Here is a 21949-nt window from a genome sequence, read left to right on the forward strand (position 1 = left end):
CCATACCGTACATTTGTTTTACCCTGTGATTTGCAAAAGTTTGAATCAGTTCAGAAGAATCGACTCAAAAGAAGTCGCGATCACGCTAGACTTCATTCACACACATCTGAACGCGCAACGCTGGAGACGAATCAGTTAATTGAACCAATCGAATCGGTTCTCTTAAACAAATCAAATGTTTCCCCGCCACTATGGCGAAGGTTACTATTTCTGGCTATAGTAGGTTTGGTAAACTCCCCGCCCCGTGTTTCAGTGCAGCAGAGACGGGGAGGGAGTCAGTGCGCATCGGTCACTCCCAGCGCAGTGTGTCCAGCCTCTCTCGCTCATTGCGCGCTGCGGACTCCAAACGCGGTGAAGTTTATCACGCATTCTTTTATCGGTAAGTGCAAACGAACCCTTTATTTCATCATCAAATGTTTCATTGGGAACACACAGGCTGAAATGCGCTCGCTCAGACCGCGTTTGCCGCAATACTAACAGTGATTTTCCCATAAATACGTGGGTGGTGATGGAGTCCAAATGAGAGGAGTTTGCGTCAATGATATAAATCCAGGTGTATTAAATGCGGATACAGATTTAGAGGCCTTTATGTGTTTAAATAATTGCTTAAGATATATTATATGTTATATACAAACCAGGATTGATGCCGTACTATGTGCGTAATCAATATTGGGAATCTTTGGAATAACGGTACACTAGAATATGGATGCAAACAGGCGTGGTCAGATGGCTGGAGTTTTGCCTTATCCAAATCGCAAACAGCCATTTGCATCACCAGCGGGTTACTGTAATCAGGAAAATGACTGTGTGGTTGTGATTTAGCAGTTTGTGATGTGCTAACTCGTCGTCTTATTATATAAATGTGGAAATCTGGGATGTTGCTCTCGGTGACCTGAAATGGATGTTGATCCGGTGCCCATCATCTCCACTGCGGTACTCCAAAGAGAAATCACCATTTCACGCGTTACTGTTGTTGCATGACAGAACCGCAGCGGGTTACTAATATCCTTCAGTCGATCTCACGGGTCTGTGTTTCTATACTTCAGGCGTCGCGTCGTCTGGATGCTGTTAGCGTCTGTTTGCGAATGATAATCTTTCAGACAGACTGTGCGTGACATTTCCAGGGGTTGTGGATGTAAATGATTCAGATAATCGCCGCAGGGCTTAGTTTTATAAGGGCCTATAGAGAGAGAGAGCGTTTATTTGTCATGCTGCAGCACTAATGCGGCCTTTGCGTGATCATTCTGGGCAAGTGCGCATAAATCGCACTAAATAAATTAAAAATATTTGCGCACGCTATCCGGACTGTTGCGGTTACGCGCTCGCCACATTAGCGCTTAATGGGAAACATCAGACTCCAGTGCAGCAAAACAGTCGGACATGATGTCATAATGGCACGCATGTAACGCACCGCGAGCGTTTGTGATGTCATAAAGTCATGCACGTAGTCTCGTGCAATTTGGAAAGGAATATTCGTATACTGTGCAGCATGCAACTGCGTTTAATAGATGAACATTTTAATGACCTAGTTGCATTGCATGACTCAACAAGTGTATCCAGTCTCATTGCAGATATTAAAATGATTATTTTGCACATGCACTCCAATATTTTTTATCACTTCGTAGCATAAATGTTGAGTCAAGGAAAGGTAAAAAGGCACAGAAAATGGACAATTAAGACTTGTGCATTACATTTGGCACATTTTGACGAGTTCTGAGTTTCACATACTATGCACAATTTCACATACTCTGACTTTCACATACTCTGACTTTCACATACTAAGCACAAACAAGTATGATAGTATGCCAACAGAGTGTAGCGTGCCATGCAGTCCCCATAGTGACTGTGTGTCCCCCAGCAACATTCAGCAGAGTTGCAGGAGTGTATTGTGTATTCTGACAGCCGGCTGTTTAATGGTGGGAGGCGTGAGGGGATTTAGAGGTGCTAAAGAAGACCTGAAACTTGCAAATTCGCTGGAATTTAAAGCAGCTCCAGATGGTTTTGTTCAACAAGAGCGTGGGCACCCTGGAGTGATGGTGCTCAGCTCAGATATTCCATTTGTTTTTACACTAGAGCCACACCTACGATATATTTAACTATTATCCTGGACACATTCAAGTCTCTGGGTGACGGTTTGCACCTGGATATCTGATCCGAGCAGTTTTGATGCACATATATCCCTAAAAAATAAAAAGCGATGGCTTTTTTGGTTCACCAAGGTACCTTTCAGTGAACATTTCTTTAAAGAACCATTTTTTAGTGTAAAGAACATTTAACAAATCTTTTTCCACTGTAAAGAACCTTTTGTGCAATGCAAATAAAGAACATTTTGGCATTATTCCTTATAAAATGAGCAAGCTGTTTCTCTGAATAACCTCACGCATAGTGCATTTGTGATCCGTTGGTGTGAATGAGATCTGGTGTGAAGCTATTTCTCATTGCAGTGCGAGAACTCATGAAGCATTCTCCACACTGGTGTGAAATGGCCTCTCATTTGATGATTCAGTCAACGCCATGTTGCTTTTTGGTGTTTGGAAAGCGAATTTCTTTTTCATTTCATCTCTAATTAATATTTACCCCTTCCCTTTTACAGTCTTCATCAAGCTTTGGCACATGATTCAGGCAGTTTTATCAGTAAAAGCTTTGGTTCTGGTTGGGCTCTGAGAGGTCTTGGCAGGTTTTCCGAGTGAGAGCTTGGCACAGAAAATGCACTCAGCATTAGTTTTCTTTCTTCCCTTGATGCATCAGCTTTATGCACAGGCCGGTTTGCTCAAGAAGACGCCCTCAGATTGCTTTACATCCAGCATTGCAGTTTGGCTTTAAAGAAGCTCTACACAAGTGCATGAGCGCAGATGCTTTGGATCTCGGTTTATTCATAATGCAACACAAGTATGCATTGCCGCAAGGAGTTTTATTGTAGGCGTTGTCTTCTACGGTCAGTTTTTCTTGGCTAGTTTTCGATCAGAATGGCAGAGAAACGGCTTGAAGGGAATCTTGTTGAGCAAATTGATTAAAATTGAGATGTTTAATTAGTTATTTGAAATGCATTTCCACCAGAGCAATGCAAGAACGCATTTGTTGAATTTGGGAGATTTTAATGGGAAAAGTGTCCCAATCAACCTGAATTCCCCCAGTGAGACTGAACTCTTGCGATGTGTGGTCAATCAATCACATCAAGCGTGTTTCTGGCCCGTTTGAGGAATGAAACCTTGATTTGATGGATTGCTTAGCATGTGATCTTATCATTAAACATGTGTTCATGTGTTCTTGTATAAGTCAAATTCCAACCTCTTTCCAGCACTTCTATGACTTGTTTGATTGTCTGCATGGCGAGAGCTGGGTTTGCAGCCAAAGTAAGCAGTAAAATGCACTCTCCTGTCGATATTTCCATCATGCGAATTGCTTTTGGTGCGTCTGTCCAATAACAACAGCAGAGTTTCCCTCCGACACTTCCGAACAAAATGGAGTTCCCACTCAAGAGCAGCGAAGCGTGCAGCGACACAATATCCCTGTTGTCTTCTTTATAAACACATACCTGTTGTACGACAAGGGTGGATTAATCTCACAGCAGAGAGTGTGTAACAGTAGGACAGGTGCTGGGGCCCGATGCTCTGTGTGTTAAAGAGGGACCAGCTGTCATGACAACAGGTGAGGGACACATGGTCCCGATGGGTGGCCCCGGGAATGAGCGTGTTAGGACTGGGTGATGTGGATAGAAAAAAGTTCTACAAATGATATCAAAAATATAATTATAAATTATTATTTTTATATTTATTAAATAATATATCATTATACAATATTTATACAATGTATTTATTAAATTATATTTATTATATTTATTAAAATGTTTTCAGTCTTTTGAGGACATTTGATATAGGTTACGCACTTGCTGTAAAATTGATCAAAATAACCAATTCAAAATGTTAAATGCAAAAAGAAAAAATATGTTTTTTTATTCAGAATAATTTTGCAAGCTATTAAATGCAAAATGTTTAATTCAAAAATTAAAACGCACTTGATATAGATTTTAATACGTATGTATTTGCTCTAAAATTATTGAACATTTTGCATATATATATTTTTTTCAATCAAAATAACCAATTCAAAATGTTAAGTTATAAATGTTAGTTATAAATAATCAAGGCGTATTTTTTCCACTAATTGAACACGAGGAAATATTATATCATATATTTTTTATTAATAAAGCACTTGCCGCATTCACCATGTTGCTTTATTTTAATAAATATTATAAGATATTTTGTAATTTTATTCATGTCACCTAGCCCAAATGCAGGGTATGTTTTGGCCTTATTAAAGTCATAATGAAACGGAAGTATATTTTCCATATTGTGACGTTACGTTCATCAGAGTGTAATGGATTATTATTCTGTGTATCGGTGGTTGATTGGATGTTGAGATATAGACAAAATCCCTTTAAAGGACTGTCCTAAAGTATAAAAATACAATTACAATGAACGTGCAATTAGTTCACATACTTCAGCCAGTAAATCTATTTTGAAATGTGTGTTTCGTGTCGGAATGTCTGTTTTTGTCTTGGTCAGTGTGACTCCGCCCACTTTGCCAGTTTACCCAATAGTATTTCGACGCTCCGGGTTGCCAGATAGTGGATAACACAGCGATTGAAGCCAGCAAACAAACTGGTTCAGAGATCGCGGATTCTACCCGACCTAAAAAGCCTCGGTATCCATCTAAAAAGATGACACGAGGCATATTTAAACACGGATAAATCATGTCTCGTCGCCTTTATTGTCATTTGCACTCGTTCCTGTTGCACGTCCTCAATCTGGCAACCGTTGATTCTTTGCATATCTAAAGTGTTTGATACAGATGAGCGTGAGCTTGCAGGAGCGCAGTTTAAGAGGACTAAACGATTGGACGTCATAACATTCTGTGGCTGATTTTAAGTGTCTTATAGAATGAGCTCATGCCCCCCCCCCCCCCCCCCACACACACACACACACATCTTCTCTGTGTTTCTACAGCTGCTTCTCCTCGGGCCGCCTGGAATTTAATTTACGCTCTTATTTTAGGGCCTGAGAGCCACTAACCTAATAGAGGCGAGGAACTCAAAGACATTTGTCTGCCTGCTCGGTTGCTTTGATTCTAACCGGTTCGAGCCCCTCAAAAGAAAACGAAACTAATTGCAACTTCCAGTTGCGTCTCTAAATGTTGCATTATTACAGATCCAAACATAATAATCAGAAGGGTTTTGTTGCGCACAAACACGCCCAGCACAATTGGACACAGGCGTGTCAGAACATTCTGTACGATCTTAGGTCACGTCTTTATAGGGTAATTTCCACAATATTCTTCTTAATTATTTATTCTTTTCTCCCCTCTGGTAAAAGGCTCAGGATTATTCAGATTCAGGAATAGTGTTTAATCAACTCTAATGCCTAACACTTGTATTAGGAAAGAGTACTAGACACTCATTAGATCAAAAATGTCACTTTATTGGGTTACACTTTATTTTACAGTGTCCTTGTTACATAATTTACATGTGCTTACCATAGTAATAACAGTAAATTATGCATAATTATTGTTATTGGTAACATGTACACATGACAATAATAAATGTGACCCTGGACCACAAAACCAGACAGTCACATGGGTCAATTTTCTGAAATTGAGATTTAAACATCATCTGAAAGCTGAATAAATAAGCTTTCCATTGATGTGTGGTTTGTTAGGATAGGACAATATTTGGCTGATATACAACTATTGTAAATCTGGAATCTGAGGGTGCAAAAAAATCAAAACATTGAGAAAATCTCCTTTAAAGTTGTGCATTTATGTTGGCGATTGTGCTGCATTCACTCACAGAAATACATGTCTTATATATTTACGATAGGAAGTTTACTAAATATCTTCATGGAACATGATCTTTACTGAATATCCTCATGATTTTTGGCATAAAAGAAAAATGGATAATTTTGACCCGTACACTGTACTGTTGGCACGAATGACTTGACTTCATGAGATTTAGCTTGAGCCAGATATCCACAGTCACAGATATAACTAGCCGTTGCATCAGATCAGAAGGGCATCAAAGATGCAGATGTTTCCGGGATGACCGAATGCTGGCGTGGTCTCGGGCGACGGCTGATGTTCTGGGAGAAACACAGATTGGATCAGAGGAAATGAGGACAGTCCTGAGGGACTGGGTGAGGTCTGCAGTCCTGGACGCTGTTCTCCTGCTGGCGCTCCTCCTCTTCTCCTCCTCCTCTTGTTATTTGATCCCTTCACTCTCTCCCTCCGTGTGTTGGCTGATGTGTTGCAGGATCACGAGACGATTAGAGAAGCATCTCCATCTCAAAGCTTTTACAAGACATTGACTCTTTCACTGCCAGCGTTTCTCTCACAAAACTTTCATGGCCCACAGGATATTTAGCAGTAATGAATATCTGAGAGTTAGCTGAGAAAATGTCCCAGTCAATCGTTTTGTCACTTAAAAATCATCTTTAATAATCAAAATTACTTATTTGACTTTTTTCCTTTGACAATAATTTCTTCATGCCTTAAAATATCTTGAATGTAACTCGACACCCTTTGCTTCATGAATATGCAAATGAGTCCCCGCCTCCACTCACTCACAGCAGCTCGGATTACCTGATCCACTCGCTCAACTGTAGTAAACAACACGATTGCAAGTGGAAATATTGGTTTAAATGGTGTTTTTGTCAAAGACTTGGTCCGGATGAGATTCAGAGCGATAATCTAAGCGTCTATCCAGCATTTATTTAAAATAGTTTTCACAAAAAATTCATGGTCCCCAAAATATTTTGTTGTGTGAACATCTGAACAATACATCAGAAGAAAGAACAGAGATCTGGGGCCCGTTCTTCGTACGTCGCTAACTCACTTAGCTGGATTTGATTGTTGGGGATTTGGCATGATCTTGGATTGTTTGGTTCTTCGACGCTCATCCTGGACTTGTTGTCATAGCAACAGGTGCGCAATCTTAAACCTGCTCGGGAGCAGGCTTATTTCATGTAAACAGGATTAGACTGCGGCTTTATAAGCGGAGCTGATACGGGAAGTCCAGCGCAGCGCGATAGTGCACTCTGAGATATATATTTTTTCTCGTGACTCGTGAGATTGTCGTTTACATTATTAATTTGTTGGAAACGCACATTTATTTTCGACTTGTCGGAGTCGGGCTTTAACTACAGCACAAACTGTTTGCATTGCCCTAAGATTATTTGCGAGTGGCTCTTTCCTTTACACTATTGGAGATGCGGAGAACTTCATGGAAAGTGCTGTCTGTCGTGTCATTCGGAGTTTACCTGGCGCTTTTAGGTTTAAAAAAACAGGTTTAGGGTTTTTTTGTGTGGAATTTCCAAGCCACTTAAGACCCAATGTTGTAAAGCATTTTTTTTTAAAGCTTTTTTTTTATTTATTTTTTTTTTTTTTAGGCTGTCATAATTTTTTATGAAGATCATGCAATCATGACCATGCCGATTACAGTATATGTCACTCAGGCTTCACTAACGTGATTGGTAGACTATAGGCTATAGACCTCAATAAGGGGATTATGTGAACAGAAAGAGGGATCACAATGTAAATGTGCAGCCCAGTTACTATTGTGATTCTTAATATTCCAGATTAGTAATATTATATAAAAAAAAAGAAAGAAGGCAGTTGACTAAAATCTTCCATATCACAAATGTGAAAGCAAAATGGCCAGGGTCTGTGCATGACTTAAGCATTTTCAGAGATTCACATTTATGCATATTATTTGAAAGTGGTAAGAAAAGTTACACAATTAAATATCAAGCTCACTGTATTACATACACTTATGCTGATCCTAACAGAACTGCATTTTTTCATAGGTGATTATGACATGTTCCTGCCTGCAGACAGGTGTTTTATGACCCCATTGACCCAAACCAGTTACAATGCAGCTCCAGGACAAGGGCACACATTGAAATGAACTTTGGCTAACTAAAGGGAAGATGTCAGTGTCTGAAAACTCTTGAGGGTTGCACACCTGACAGGGCCTGTGACATTGTTGCATGTGCCATATTACACAACATTGCCAAAAAAACACACTTTTCATTAAATGTTTAATAAAAGACAAATATGCTTAGTTCCTTGAGTTTTATTTCAGTTGTTCTTTGTAAAGAAAAGCCAGTAGTCAAGAGATATTAGACACATGCCTCATGCAACAAATAAAAAGGAAAAGTTGGCTATACACTGCCCACCTGTAGGCCTGTGTCTCCTCTGTCTGTGCAGACTCTTCTGTAGGCCTTTCTGTAGATGTGGAATCATGCAACTTATATTGCAGCCATAAAGCATACAAGTATAAATTAAGTAAAGTTATTTATGCACTTGCAGGTAGGCTAGTTCCTCCATATGACAGTTATCTGAGAAGGTTTATTCACTGTCCAGTGCAATGGAAACAAATGGACATTATAAAGTCTTATACTTTATTTATTTTGGAAAGTTAGAAAATGTCCACTTACTGCACATATTTCAGCCACCACTTTCTTGGGAACAGATACAAGTGTTAATATTTTTACATTAACATAAGTTTATCAGTTTTCACTTTCACAAGTCAAAGCAATTCATCATTACTCAAGATTTAACAGTTGAAATGACTATATGGCCTTCATTTAATGCAGCTAAAATTATTTTACAGTGTAGGCTACTAAGATCTTTTTTTTTCTCAGCTTTTTTCTTGGTTGCTTTTATAATCAGACAACCATTTATTTAACAGTGCCTTTTATAAAAGAGACTATATAACAAAAAATACCATTATGTAGAATATTTTTGTACTTCACTTTTATTTGTTCCCATGTTCTAGTGTGGTGACTCTGACATTACAATGAACAAAGTAATTATGCAATTATTAAAATACAAAAATATAGGCTAATAAGTGATAAAAACATCTAACATGGCCACTTCTAACGGATTTAAATTGTCTGCTACTTTTTGCCAGCCCTCTCTCCTGGCTTTTGCAGACTTTGAGGTGTTCCCTGGCGTTTTAATCAAACATTAAAATTCCGAATAAACTTTGACTATTAGTTCTTGCTCTGCTAAGGAGAAAAACTGAGCGCGCTTTTTGGCCACGCTGAACAGCCAATAGCAGCGTTGCTGATCAATGTTTCTACTATCGATACATATCCCCTTTTAACCAGCGCATGAACGCGCAATTATCTCAGATGACTCAAACCAGCTATACTAATCATATCCGGCAAGTGTGTTCGAAGAACCGAGTTAGCCAGGTCATGATTAGCACGATGATATCATCTTGGATGTCTCATTTGATCTCGGATGTTTTAAGCAACGTACGAAGAACGGGCCCCTGCTTGTAAACAAAAACAAACAAAATATTTTATTCCAGATTCATGCATTTTTTTTAAATCAACACTTTAAAGTTGATAAACTCATGTTTTTGTCAAAGTCTTCTTCCGGATGAGATTCAGAGCGATGATCTAAACACAGATCGAGTCCATCAACACCTCAAAGCTTCAGTCATTAACACACTCATGGGTTCAGCATTTCATTCAGTAACGTCACGCAGTTTTGATTTATATTACATTTAGGCGGTTTAATGTTTAATGATCGCGTTATTTTAAATTCTTCTATTCGATGTATATTGAATTAAATGTCAGCTCATGTCGTTTGGTCACTTTTTGGGAACGAAAAATGTTTTAGTTCACAGTGAGATCTTGTCTTTGTATCAGAAGAAACACAAAACAGAGAAGAATTGAATCGCATTAAAAGAAAAGTCATTTAAAAGTGTTAATATATAACAAGATGGTTATTTTTCTCTTTCTCTTAATCATTAAATTTACAAAATAATCTTACGATTATGATTAATAAACATGATTAATGTTTTGGTATGTAAATATAAAAAAAATAATTTTTGGTATATTTTATTGAACCGTTTTTTTAGTTGTTGTTTTTTAGCAAATCGTACCAATTTATGTTTTGGTGAATTGTCTTCAAGTTTTCATCCTTAGTTTTTCACTAAACATCATATGTTTTCATTACTTCATATTCAGAAGGACATTCATTTGTTGGAACCCTGATTCATCTTTTTTGCAAACACTAATCATCAAAACCTTTTAGCCCTTTGTCCGTTTCTTGTCTTGATTTTCTGTGCTGATTTGCTCCGTCTCTGGCCGTTTCCAGCTGCACATTCCAGGCTGTTGTCCAGTTATTGATCCGTCCACTGTTTTTCCATGATCTGTTCTCCCAGCCGGCTTCACGTTCAAGGTTGAGCAGCTGTTGTGGGTCACGACCCTGATCTGCACCTTATTCAAATCCCTATCCTGATCCCGGAGCTTCTGGGGGATAAAGTGCGGCTGGAGCGAAGAGAGGGAAACTACAGTACAGCTTATTCTTAATTTATGTGCGACTGTGCCGTAATATGACATAGAGCTGTCAGTGAGTTAGGCTAGTCAATAGCAATGCCATATTATTCCCTTTTACAAAGTCTTGATGTGGTTTTCAGGCTCTATTAGAACTTGAATGTTGATTATTCTCCTCATATTCTCCATTGTTGCGGCTCCTCTCTTCCCAGTCTGTCAGTAACGCTCTGTTTACTTCCTGTCTCTATGAAGCCCCTCCTCCTGAAAAGCACACTGTGCTCTGATTGGTCGGCTGGAGCAGTGTGTTATGATTGGTCGAGCGCTTCGGGTGTGTTTGGGAAATGTCCCGCCCCTTTCCATAACCGCCAGTTTAACACACTACTAACACAAACAGGCCCCGCCCCTTTATTCTGCGCATGCCTTGGCTGGCATTTTAACGAATGTATTTAGCTAACGTTAAAGTCCAACCTGTCAATCATTTTGTCACTCATCTTTAATAAGCAAAATCACTTATTCGACTCTTTTCCTTTGACAATAATTCTTCATGCCTTAAAATATCTTGAATGTAACTCGACACGCTTTGCATAATGAATATGCAAATGAGTCCCCGCCTCCACTCACTCACAGCAGCTCGGATTACCTGATCCACTCGCTCAACTGTAGTAAACGACACGATTGCAAGTGGAAATATTGGTTTAATTCAGACAAATATGTTTGGACCAGAAACTGACGGAGAAGAAGAGGAAGAGTGAGTTATACAGGATCGTCTACAAGATCATGATTTTATACAATGTCGGACACACTGATATGATTAGCGTTTGTCTCGACTACGTTTTCAAACGGCTAATAATGTGTTGCTAATGTCACACACACATGTTCCCGTTCCCCATCTCAGAGTCACAGCTCCTTCTGAACATCAGCATCAGACATCATAGAAAGTCAGTGGAGAAAAGCCCCGCCCCCTCGAGACGCGATTGGTCACATGTTTGTGATGGTAGGAAACAGGGACGATTTAAAACTGCATCTTTAAAACTATCTTTAGTAGTTTCAAGGAGAAAATACTCTACTATGATGCTGTTGACTGATTCATTTGCACATGGTTTGTCTTAAAGCACCACAACAACCCTAAAACGTGATTTGCACCGCAGGGAGTCTCAGATGGAAGCTTATTGTAAAACTTTACTGATTAAAAGTCTTCAAAGTTGTGATAAGGAGTTTTTGTGGTGTTCCTCAAACAATTGTGACCATTCAGGGATTTCTTATCACATAAAAAAACAGTGATAAAAGACTGAGAGACTCAGCAGACTGAACGCAGCTGTTTGCAGCACGCCCAACAGACTCTCTCTCTCTCTCTCTCTCTCTCTCTCTCTCTCTCTCTCTCTCTCTCTCTCTCTCTCTCTAACTATATATATATATATATATATATATATGTCTCTCTCTCTCTCCTCTCTCTCTCTCTCTCTTTCTCTCTCTCTCTCTATATATATATATCAATATGTCTCTCTCTCTCTCCTCTCTCTCTCTCTTTCTCTCTCTCTATATATATATGTCTCTCTCTCTCTCTATGTCTCTCTCTCCCTCTCTCTCTCTCTCTCTCTATATATATATGTCTCTCTCTCTCTCTCTCTCTCTCTCTCTATATATATATATATATATATATATATATATATATGTCTCTCTCTCTCTCTCTCTCTCTCTCTCTCTCTCTCTCTCTCTCTCTCTCTCTCTCTCTCTATATATATATATATATATATATGTCTCTCTCTCTCTCTCTCTCTCTCTCTCTCTCTCTCTCTCTCTCTCTCTCTGCTGGCTCAATCCCAGCACACACTGCAGCTCGTCCCTGGGCGGCCTCTCTCCTGGCTGAACCCGACCCATGATCATGATCTCATCTCCAACACAGATGTGCAGAAACGTCATGACTAAAATATATTTTATTAAATTATATATATATATATATATATATATTTTATAATATTTATAGTTTGTATATATATATATATATATACAGTATATATGTATGTATATATATATATATATATATATATTTTTTTTTTTTTTTTAAATATTATGTTTATTTATTAATTAACATTTTATATAGGTTTTATTTTTGTTGAGAGTAAAAATAGAGCAATAAAATTCCAATAACATTTATTTGATTTTGGGACAAGTTTTTTTAGTTCATAGTGAGATTTTGCCTTTTTTGTCAGGAGAAATAATAATCAAACGAACTTCATCATTATTAAAATTACATTTAGAAGAAATAATTGAGAGATTAAATTTTTATATTTATTCAACTTATTCATATTTATGCATTATCAAATATTATATTTATTAACATTTTAAAAACACAGTAAAAGTATATGTTGAATAGCAGCTCGGATCATTTCTAGTATGTAATGAGATCTTGCCCTTTTTTACCAGAACAAATAATAATCATAGAAGAATTTAATAATTGAGAATAAATAATTGAGATATTACAGAGATTTACTAATTCAACGTTTTTGATGCATAAATATCAGAAATGTTTGAAAAACCCCTATAATAGTGTTCTGCATGTGTAGATGGTCGTCCTCTGTTCATTGCATCCTAAGCTAATCTTGTGAATATCATGTTAACATAAATACAGCCATTAGTTGCTCTTGCTCATTAAAGGACGGTCTGTCGCTGTAAAATGCAAAGCAATTAAAGCTCACACACAAGTCTCCGTCTGGAGGTTTTCATCCCTCAAAATGAGATGTGAAAGAACAGACTCGAATCCGGAGCGATGGAGGACGGCTCTCAAGGTCACCATGATGATCGGCAACACAGATTCTCTCTCTCTCTCTCTCTCTCTCTCTCTCTCTCTCTCTTCATTCTCCTGCACTTTCTCTGGTGTTTTTCTCATTAATGCTTCTTCTCAACGGGTCGTTATGTTAAACTGCACTAGAAAGTGTTGTTTTTATAGTAATGCCATTGTACTCTTCATGGGCTTGAGATCTGCTGTGCTTCACATCTGTCTGGACGGGCGTACGAGACGAGCTTTGGGAAAAGATGAGGTCATCTGAAACGGACACTCGCTGGACTCGCTCCATTTATCCCATGCTTTTCCCAGAGTCCCCGTGCATGACTGGAAGCGGAAGAGCTCATGCTTTGACGTCGTGTCTCTCGTGAGGTTTTAGAGCCGCCCCGTCGGCCGAGTGCTGAGTTCGTCGCTCTGGTTGATTGACTTATTTAAGGAATCAACAGGATAGTGAGTTAGAGTTGTTGGATGACACTGTTGTCTATTGTCTGTGTGTTCAGATTTGCCAAGACCTCAAGGTGACTTTTACAGATTGGCTGCATTAAATAAGAAATGGGCAAAATAAATTATTGAAAGTAATATGGGGTAAACGGGTAATATTAACAAAGAAAAAAATATATAAATTAAAAAAATGTTGGTGATCAAATATATATATGCACCCAAACAAATATAGGGGGTGTAGCCTACCAGTGATGTTTAATTTTATTAATAATATTTTTCATACTTTATAAAAAAAATATATAAATGTTATAATTTATGTTTGATATTTTATGATGATTATTTCAAAATAATATTTTAATAGTGTATTAAGTGATGTAATGATTTATATTTTAAATATTTACAAAATAGTGTATCATTACAATTTTATAAATTATAAAAAATATATAAAATGTTTATTTATTAATAATATTGATAGTTTATTTTATTCTTAATATTTATATTATAATATTTTTAATAACTTGTTATAATATAAAAAAATATATTACATTAATTTCATAAACATTGGCATTATATTAAGTCTTAGAATGACCAACTAGCATTTTGTTAGGGGTAATCAGTCTTACTTTTTGGTATCAAATTAAACCAATCTACGTTTTTAAAATTCATAAAAAAATAGGACTGACTTTTAAGAATATTTTGAATATTATGCAAGCGGCCCCAGCTTCTGATGTACTGTAATCTACTGTATATGTCAGTTTAGCATGTGGTTAACGTACCGTACCATCACTGCCCAGTACACAACCAAACTTCCTTCAGAGAGAGAGTGTGTGTGAGAAATACAGGAGAGAGCGAGTGTGTGTGAGAGAGAGAGAGAGAGAGAGAGAGAGAGAAATACAGGAGAGAGAGAGTGTGTGAGAGACAGGGCGAGAAATAAACAGTCTTGGGAGACGTAGAAGTATAATGACATCCAGACCTTCCCACAAAGCCATGTGTGTTTTTCAGCACACACACACACACACACACACACACACACACACACACACACACACACACACACACACACACACACACACTCACACACACACACACACACACACACACACACAGACACGTCCAAACGGGATGTGTTCAATTCCCGCTGTGTCCCTGCCAGAGCCCAGGGTGTGGTGTGTGTGTGAGACGGCCCAGATGTGCACACACACACACACACACACACACTTCAACACATCTGCCAACAGAATGCTGTGACAGTGTATTGCAGGTTATATAAGATTACTCAACATCACACTGTAAAAAAATCATTTTTTGATTTTCATTTGTCCAGTGTATTTCCAGTGACAAAACGCATGAAGTTTTCTCCACTTTTGGGCAGTTAATGAAACTCAAAGAAGCCCGAACTCCACATCTGTACAGTGTGTGAACATGACATGCTTTTATGCACGCATTATTTGGCCATAAAGTTTCCAAAACCATGTCATTAGATCAGTTTTGCGAGACCATCGAGAGGTTTTAATTAATAGCGTCTCTGATTTAAACTTAATTTGCAAAAAAGTTCAATATATCAAAAATCTTGAGTTCATTTAATGAAAAGAGTCCTTGATGATTTCTGACTGGATTTCTACTGTATTTTTCCTCATTAAACACACTGGAAGTATTTGGGAACACGGCTGTCGGGTTGAAACGATGGTTCATCTCATAAGCTGTTTTTCTATCTATATTTCCAGCGTATGAATACGTCTTTATGGATATTTAATCAAGCTCTTCTCCGTGTCGAGATGGGAAGCACTTTAGTGTATAATACAAACATCTGGCACTTTCCTCTGACACTCTTACTGTAAATGTTTAGACAATGTTTCACAACTCTAGAACAGACTTAATCTTATAATGTCTTACGAAAGTGAGATTGTAAGTACGTGTGTGTGTGTGTGTGTGTGTGTGTGTTTGGAAAAGTCAAGTTAACGAGAGTAGCGTGAGCCAGGATTCAGCCATTCTGAGCTCAAATCTGCTGATTTTAAAAGCGTTTAGTTTGTCTTTATGAGTTCTTGGTTTGGCGTTTAAGACGTGCTGAAGTTGCAGTTGTTAAGAAGCTCATGAAGTCCATGATTTGTTGACGTATTATGAAAAACAAGGAGGTCTAAATATGTCAATTTGTGCATGTAATGTTTCGGCATGATCCTGAACACAGGGATGAACCGATATGAACATTTTAGCCGATACCAATAACCGATAATTTTTTATATTTGAAAGCCGATAACCGATATATTGGTATAAATCCACATTTTTATATAATTTTTGAGAGCCTGATTACAAAAACAAAAGTCTCACCATTAAAAGCCACGCCTTAAACACACAATTATAATGTTATGAAGCCGATATGACAGACTGAACTGTTGCACTTTACTGTATTTTCCCTTTTTGAAGTGATTCTAATCATATTTCAAGCGATTCAAACCCATTGTGTTGAACAGTGCGCATCTGAAGAGTCTCAGCTGAAGGAAATAATACAGTATTTATCGGCTTTAATATATCAGACAAATTTTCTTATCGTGCCGATAACAGTAAAAATTAACATATATCGGCCGATACCGATATGTTGGCTGATATATCGTGCATCCCTGAACATTGTATAAGCATTCGTTCGTTTCATGTGTTGTTGAACGGATAAGAGGCTCTCAGGCGTAAACGTCTCATGCTTTTGATTTTCCCGTCAACCGTTTCCCGACCCGAGTCCTTCATATTACACCGTGTCCTAACTACACGTGACGCGACGCTAGTGTACGCGAACTACACCGGGCGATAAAAGGTTATTTTCCACGTTAATCAGTGTTTGTCCTAACCAGCCGCGACGGCGACACGCGGCGAGTCTATTTTAGAAACGTTCTTAAGTTCTATTTTTCTGCGACGTCGCGCTGGAGCAACAAACACAAAGTGTGTCAATGATAATCTCAGGCGCTGTTTATGTGCTTTATTTAATGTTAAAAGCGTGTAATGTGACTTTGAATATCATTTAGTGCTCCAGCTTTGTGGCTGTAAAAGCAACAATGGATAATTCACCTCAGATCTTCAAATTAAACAAATGGAAACAAGAACGTTCAAACTGTGAACAAACAAGTGTATTATTTGACAAAGATTGTTTTAGTAACTCAGTAGCCTATGTATTTGAATAATGTTTAAATGGTGTAATATTAGTGAATTTGATTATGTTGCTGCTTATCCATTTTCTTGCGAGTGCCGTCAAGATTACTCTCTGGTGCCGCGAGACTCCGCCCACACGCTGTTCTGATTGGCTGACTCCGCCCACACGCTGTTCTGATTGGCTGACTCCGCCCACACGCTGTTCTGATTGGCTGTGGGTTTTGATTGATTTTTACGCATCTCGCAGTCGCGTCTAGTGTGGACAGAAAAATTATTTGTCGCTGGAATCGAATCGCATCGCGTCTGGTTAGGACACGGTGTAAACATCAATAAAAAAATAAAAAAGCAATTGATATATGAAAAATTGTGAGCCACTTTAAGACTACATGCATGAACTATAAGCTACAAAATCCTGAGGTTTGATTTCATGGAGTCTTTATATATGCCTGAAAGACTGTAGGAATGTGTGCTAGTGTCTCGACTTCTGTATCACATTCATCACAGACTATCAGAGACACTCCCGACGGAGAGCAGGAGTATCACACACACTTCACACGGACCAATGAGGTTCAGCAGTGTAATCACACCACATTCCTTCGCTGGACTTTAAAGGGATAGCTCACTCAAAACTGGAAGTGCTGTCATTAATAGCTTTCGTTCATAAGACTAACACAAATGAAGATGTTTTTGATGAAATCTGAGTAATTTCTGTCTCTCCATTGACAGTTACGCAACTACCATTTTGAAGCTTCATAAAGTTCATAAAGAGATCGTAAAACTAATCAATATGCATTGAGTGGTATAGTTAGTTCGTTTAGTTTAATTTTCTCGATTTAAGAGACTCGATTACTTTATATGATGAACAGATTTAATTTAGACTTTTTTATAGATATTTAAAATATCTTATTTAATACATGTGTAATTTATATAAATATATGAAAAATATGTAGATAGATAGATGTAAATAATTAATTAATAATTAAAAATAAATAAATAAAAATGTTTAGAAAATAAATATTTAGTATATAAATGATATTTATTTAATATATTAAAAATTTCTTATAATTTTATTTATTTTAATACATGTGTAATTTATATAAATATATGCAAAATATTTAGATAGATAGATGTAAATAATTAATTAATAATTAAAAATAAATAAATAAAAATGTTTAGAAAATAAATATTTAGTATATAAATTATATTTATTTAATATATTTAAAATTTCTTATAATTTTATTTATTTTAATACATGTGTAATTTATATTAATATATGCAAAATATAATTTATTTAATTTAATTTTGGCATTAAATATGACCTAAACATGTTCTTCACAGGAATAAATCACAGGAATAAATTACATTTGAGAATATATTCAAATAGAAAACATTTGCTTTAAATTGTAATAATGTTTTGATAAATAAACGCCACCTTGTTGAGCAGAAGAGACTTCTTTCAAAAAATAAATAAAAATACATTAAAAAAATCCTTATTATGACCATTAGTATATATTTTATTTAGATGAAATTTAGAAAATAAATCTACATATATAGTCTATACATTTTTTTTTTTACTTATAATTCTATTTCTTTTGACATATGTGAACATATATATATATATATATATATATATATATATATATATATATATATATATATATATATGCAGTAAATCATTTCTTTCTTGTATTTCTGGACATGTTCTGGAAGCGTTTAGAGAGATTTGCTGCATAACATCTCATGAGTAGTTCGATTCATAGACATATTTTCGGGTTGACGGGAAACCTTGGTCTCTGGTTTCGATCGAAGTCACAATGATCTGCTATTCTGGCAAGGCCTTGTTCTCCGCAAACCAGGAAGTGATGTCATAATGGAGCTCATTCTCCGGCCAGTGTGACATTCTGATCTAATGACATCTCTGGAGATCTAACAAAAGAGCGATCGTTCGGCTCTGTGTGTGTGTGATGAAAAGATGGACCAATTAACACTAATCAATCATACTCAACAACACACACTAATGAGTCTCTATAGCAGACGCAGAGCTATCATGTGACCTCGAATGAATGTTTGAGTTCATCCACTGTTGAGATCTCTTCTGAAACTCGTGTGAGATTAATGGGCGTTTTAGTAACACTTTATTTTACAGTGTCTTTGTTACATGTACTTACCATATGTGACCCTGGACCACAAAACCAGTCACATGGGTCAATTTTTATGAAATTGAGATTTATACATCACCCGAAAGCTGAATAAATAAGCTTTCCATTGATGTGTGGTTTGTTAGGATAGGACAATATTTGGTCGAGATACAACTATTGATAATCTGGAATCTGAGGATGCAAAAAAATCGAAACATTGAGAAAATCTCCTTTAAAGTTGTTCATTTATGATCACGATTGTGCAGAATTCACTCACAGAAACACATGTTTTATATATTTACGATAGGAAATTTACTAAATATCTTCATGGAACATGATCTTTACTTAATATCCTCATGATTTTTGGCATAAAAGTAAAATCTATAATTTTGACCCGTACACTGTATTGTTGGCTATTGCCACAGATAAACCCGTGCGACTCGAGATCCAGGGTCACACAGTAATAACAGGTAATGATGCATAATTAACTAACCCTCAACCAAATCCTAATCCTACCCTAACCCTATAATAAGTATGTAGTTGCTTATATAATTACACTGTAAGAATGACACCTTAAAATAAAGTGTATCTGGAGTGTTTCTAAAGGAGGATCTGCATTTCTCACCGGCACAGACGATGCTTGTAAAGAGATCTGGTTTGTATTTTAGTCTTTAATCTGCTAGTTAGAGTCTGTAAATCGAGCAGCTCGAGGTTACGCTGATTTCTCCACGTTCCACATGTTTCTGAGACCACATCTGTAATCTTTCATGCTTGTTTCACATCGTCGTCCATTTCCAGAACTAAACAATACTTAATAACAAGCTCTTTTGGACCAGTGCCTTTGTAAACAGAACAAACCAATTTGTCATCGTGAAACACACAGCTGTGGCCATCAGGACCGCTCAAATCACACTGGTAATTACACTGAGTTATGTTTTATTAATTTAACAGGCGGTTATTTATAGGAGGGATACTGTGAACAGAACTCAAAGTGACTGGCTTCTTCATAAGAAAGGAAATATTAGCACATATTGTTCAGTTGTCACCATAAAATGTAATTCCTCATTCTAGTCTTCTTTATAAGTCGGCTTAATTTCTACTTTTCTTGATTATGAATGTGATAAATCTCTGTAGATTTCAATACATAAATAAGTAAACGTAAATATATTTAAATGATTTCTATATATAAATATAAATAATTTCTACTTTTCTTATGGTTAGAATGTGATACATTTCTATAGATTTCAGTTTATATATATATATATACATAATATATTTAATTTTTAGTGATTTCATTACATACGTAAACATGTAAATATATTTAAATAAATATAAATAATTTGTACTTTTATTATGGTCAGAATGTAATAGATTTCTATAGATTTTGGTATATACATATATATATGTGTGTGTGTGTGTGTGTGTGTGTGTGTGTGTAGAATTTTTATTGATTTCATTACATAGGTAAACATGTAAATATATATTTAAATAAATATAAATAATTTGTACTTTTATAATGGTCAGAATGTAATAGATTTCTATAGATTTCAGTAAATAAATAAACATAAATCTATTTAAAAAATATACATTATTTTATACTTTTCTTATGGTTAGAATGTGATACATTTCTACAAATATCTAAACATTTATATATAAATATATTCAATAAATAAATATAATGTTTTTTGATACCAATGAGAATTTTGGGAGTATTGAACATTTTTATTTAATTATAATTTATAATAATTATATTTGTTATATATATTTAATTGATCTGTTTTGATTCACTTTCGTAATTTTAACGTTGTCAACGTTTATTTTCTATGCCATCCGTATTTTAAAGCGTCTTTCTCTTTAATGCAGAAAAAGCATGTGGAAATAATTCCTTCTAAAGCTCTGTCAGATTTAGGGCTGTTCAGTCGTGATACGAACACAACGCTGGAGTTCCCTTTCTTCAGGATGTTTTCCATACGGCTGTTTAACGTGTGTTTTTGTGGGAACAGTCTGGCCCGTCATGGGAACTCAGTAACCCTTGCCAATGCCCATTCCCTCTTGATCTTCAGGGACTCGTCCTTATTTCCCTCAGTTTCCCTGAGGCCTGTGCTTGAGTTATATCTCATAAGGACCATGCTAAAGTTTATTAACTCCATTATGTCATCAATCATTAAAGGGGTGGCTGATTATGATTTGACTTTTCTAACTTTAGTTAGTGTGTAATGTTGCTGTTTGAGCATAAACAACATCTGCAAAGTTACAACGCTCAAAGTTCAAAGCAAAGGGAGAGATTTGCTTTTAAAGAAATGGCTTTTTAAGGACTACAACAAACGGCTGGTAGAGACTACACCACATTCCTCCCGGATTAGTGACATCACCAACCCTAGAATTTACATAAACCCCGCCCCTGGAACACGATTTATAGATTATCATGACAGAATATGCTAATCAATGACTAGAAGATAACTACACATCAGCTTCATAAATTTAAACATAAAAAAGTTCTTGAAATTTTCAGGACACGAGCTGTTGAAGCTCCGCCCCCTGAGCTGGGAGCAGCAGCTCATTTGCATATAAAGGGACAGACACAAAAACGGTGTGTTTTTGCTCACCCTCTTAAAGTGACAATTTTAACATGCTGTATAAAAATATCTGTGGGGTATTTTGAGCTAAAACTTCACACACACACTCTGGGGACATCAGAGACTTATTTTACATCTTGTTGAAAGAGTATTATACCACCCCTTTAAGAATACCTCGTTTCTCATCACAGCATCTGTGTGGGAAAGTCTCAGAGCGATGGCGTAATAAGGAACTACAACACTTTTACAGTCGGCAAAACCTTTAGCATGTGTTTTATATCGCATGCTTTGACGTCACGCTCGGCTAATGGATTGTTATTTTGCACGTGTAATATGTATTTATGGAGGTAATGCGTTTATCTGGACTGTAATGCTTCTGATGGCTTGAGTTCTTCATAATGCAATCATAGACATTTTAGCTTTGCTTCAGCTAAGTGCCACATTAATGTTTAAGAGCTATTTGCCTTTTCTTCACAAAGTTAACCATTTTTATAGAAACAATTTCTATTGTATAAAGCGCTATTGTTTTCAGTTTGC

The 21949-nt window shown here is 36.6% G+C and overlaps 1 protein-coding gene across 1 annotated transcript in view; it reads left to right on the plus strand.

Moving 5' to 3' along the window:
• The first annotated feature begins 263 nt into the window (after positions 1 to 263).
• The window catches only part of sptbn1 (spectrin, beta, non-erythrocytic 1), a 115268-nt gene continuing 93582 nt past the window's right edge, over positions 264 to 21949 (plus strand). The window contains exon 1 of the mRNA XM_081358344.1: positions 264 to 379. The gene's annotated coding sequence lies outside the window, so the exon portion shown is untranslated. The remainder of the gene's footprint in view (positions 380 to 21949) is intronic.

The sequence above is a fragment of the Scardinius erythrophthalmus genome (assembly GCF_964197995.2).
Source record: "Scardinius erythrophthalmus genome assembly, chromosome: 25".
Lineage (NCBI taxonomy): Eukaryota > Metazoa > Chordata > Actinopteri > Cypriniformes > Leuciscidae > Scardinius > Scardinius erythrophthalmus.